Genomic DNA, 3475 nt, shown 5'->3' on the forward strand with positions numbered 1-3475 from the left:
AAGCCCCGATACACAAGCAGATGGGCAGAGAGAAGGATGTAAGCAGGAGAGGTGGCCAGGAGCCCGTGCACAGGCTGCTCTGCTGCCACCTGGATCTTGGGCTCTAGGCCTCTCCTCCCCCCTGCCCCCATTGAAACAATCTATCTCTGGTCTCAGATATGGCAAGGGGATTCTCTCTGTGGCTAGCCTACCTCTGCAGTCCCCTCCCACTCGCCCCTCCCCTTCCCTGGCACGCCCACCTTCACTTCCTGTGCTTCATGACAGAGTTGCTACAAGGAAGACTTTACACTGGCCTGGGTCACCAGCCTTCTGCTCCTTCAGCCTGGGACACTGGGGTCTGTGGTCATGGTAAAAGTATAGCAACGAGAATAAGCGACTCCCTTTAATTTGATGTCAGTCATGGCTCTGAACGAATCTCATTCTCACTCAGGTCAAACAGCCAGTGATTGGCAGCCTTGGGAATGGTAGGCATCCACATGCGCTTTTCTACTGTGATCCCAAAGCCGAACTCAAACCTGACCATGTCCTCCGGCTTTGGGCCTGGAGTGGCAAAGTTACAGGATGGAAATTATGCTTCCTCTGACACTTTGCATGCCGGACATCATGAAGGCGATGGTTGGGAACTGTGGGGCCACCTGACTCCGCATCCCTAACACACTAGCCTTTCTGCAGCTTAACTCTTGACATTTCCTTCACAGGCTGCCGACCCTGAATCACTTATCCACATTTCCACTTTAGAGGGCGCTTTTGAGAGCACAGCCCCCCCCCCCAAGACACAACTCCACTGTGTGTGTGTGTGTGTGTGTGTGTGTGTGTGTGTGTGTGTGTGTAAAGGCTACCAGGCAAGGTCCTGGTGCCCTGGTGGCTGTCTCCCAGAACAGGACAACGTCCAGAAGGAAGTGAATGAATTCACCCGGCCCAAAGCAGCCATCTGACATGGTCCTGCTTTCTCACTCTTCTTGAGATGTAGAGCCAGAGGGGGGCTTGATTGCTCATACTGAATAGAGTCAGAGAACCCACCACCACCTCCCAGTGCCTCCTGCTCATTCTTCTCACTGCCAAGTCTCATGTCAGAAAGGACACATACAGGACAGCTTTCCAGTCGCTACCAGCTTAACCTCTGCTGACATCTGACTCAAGTGCGGGGTTCTGCAATGCAGGGCCATCGTCTCAGGAGTTTACACAACTGCCGTTCTCAGCAAATCAGAAAAACACTCAATGAGCTCAGAAAAACTAGAAAAGCTAGAGCTTATTATGGGTGTGCGGTTGCTTAAGTGGTAGTTGAAGGCATTCTTGCTCTACATAACTAGAATTTTTTTAAAATTCCATTTTGAAATTTTTTCCCCCTTTCTGTTTCAGCAGAATCTAAGGGCATACCAAATGATAGAAATGAGGCTTATGGACCCGTGGCATTACTCGAAGTGTGGCCTGGCAGGGAAGCTGCCACTGCTTTCGTGTTGTTTCCTAATTTGCCCAGGCTTAGGTGCCTGTGGGCTTATCTTCCATCAGGCTGTTGGTGAGACCTAACAAGACCACCTGTAGAAGGTTTACTTTAGGGCCAGTGAGATGGCTTTGTGGGCTAAGGTGTTTGCCACCAAGCCGGACGAACTGAGTTAGATTCCAGGATCTCCATGGCGGAAGAAGAGAACCAGTTTGATCAGGATCTTCTCTGGCCTTCACATGTTCACTGCTGTGGTGTGTGTGTGTGTGTGTGTGTGTGTGTGTGTGTGTGTGCATAGACACAAGTAAATAAATGCTTTATTTCAGGAAAAAATAGTTAAGGATAATGTAACCATTAGAAAGCGGTAAGTTTGTTTTTGATGTTTCCCTTTGGATGTTGTGAAGTTAGAAATAATGTGTCAACTAAAAAGTAAAAAGAAAAAAGAAGTCTGGGTTTGTTGACCAGAGATTCTTGTCTGGTGTTTCTTCCCTATCTCAATAGATCCAGATTCTAAAATTAAAAATGCCCCAAGCCCCGCAGAAGTTCTCGGCATTCAAAGCACCGGCTCGCTGGGATCTTCTCAGGTAACTGTTGACTGGGCACTTTGCAGGTGATGTAGATGTCATGGAAAGGCCACTGTCCTCAGGGGCAGGTTGTAAAAGGAATCTTTTGTGCAATGTGTGGAAGCCTCACCTGCCGATAATGTTAACTTAGGCAGGAAATAGGGAGGTGGAAGTTCCGGTACACAGAGAGGATTCTGGGAGAGTCGGAGGCATGGGAAATTCACCAGAATGCAGATGGAGAGAGACATGAGACTGAAGGATTATTGAGATAGGAGCTAACTGGGGAACAGAGCCAAAGCTATTGGCCTAGACATTTATTCATAAGGAATTCAGTCTTGGGGCTGGAGAGATGACTCAGTGGTTAAGAGCTGACTGCTCTTCCAGAGGTCCTGAGTTCAATTCCCAGCAACCACATGGTGGCTCATAACCATCTGTAATGGGATCCAATGCTCCTTTCTGGTGTGTCTGAAGACAGCTACAGTGTACTCACATAGATAAAATAAATAAATGAAACAATTTTTAGAAAAAGAATTCAGTCTCCGAGCTGTTACTTTGGGGAACTTGGGTGTAGGTGGCAACACTGGAGGTTATAGCAGGTGGCAAGGTCCAGGGGAAGCACTTGACAGATTAAAAACAACCCCTGAGATCCCACACTGGGGAAGGCCTTAGCCTGAACCCACTTCTCTTTGCCTTCGCTGGCTGCCCATTCGTCACGCTCTGTGGCTGTTTTTGCTGTGTATCAACTCCTTCTTTCATGGACTGTAGAAATCAAGGTTCTCTCCCAACGGTGGAAACAACAGCAGGGGTCTCCAGATTACTACCCCACACTGTGTGAGCCATGCGTTTGCTGGATATTGGCAGAAGAACGAGGCTTATGCTCTGCATCAGTGGTAGTTGGCGTCTGGTGGAAGCAGGATGCAGGCTAATGGTCTTCTGACACGTCATCCCGAGGACTCAGTCTCAGGGAGAAAAATGAGGTGTATTGGCCAGGGTTCTCGATCTGTGGATTGCTGCTGCTTTGGGGTCAAATGGCCCTTTTCCAGGGGTTGTTCAGAAAACACAGATATTTACATTACATTTCATAACATTGACAAAAATTGTAGTTATGAAGTAGCAATGAAAATAATGTTATGGTTGGAGTCACCACAGCATGAGGGACTGCATTAAAGTCACAGCGTTAGGAAGGTTGTGAACTACTGCTTCAGAGGAACAGACCTTATAGAATAAATCTATATGTAGAGAAAGGGGATTTATTACAATGGTTTACAGGCTGTGGACCAGCTAGTCCAGCAATGGCTGTCCACCAGTGGAAAGCCCAAGAACCCAGAAGTTATCCAGTCCAGGAGGCTGGGTGTCTCATCAGGATACTGAAGAAGTGGGCTCTAATGCTAGTGACGGAGTGGATTTACCAGCAAGGGGAAGAATGAGAAGAAACACACACACACACACACACACACACACACACACACAC

This window comes from Mus pahari, chromosome 3 (genome assembly GCF_900095145.1).
Source record: "Mus pahari chromosome 3, PAHARI_EIJ_v1.1, whole genome shotgun sequence".
Taxonomy (NCBI): Eukaryota; Metazoa; Chordata; class Mammalia; order Rodentia; family Muridae; genus Mus; species Mus pahari.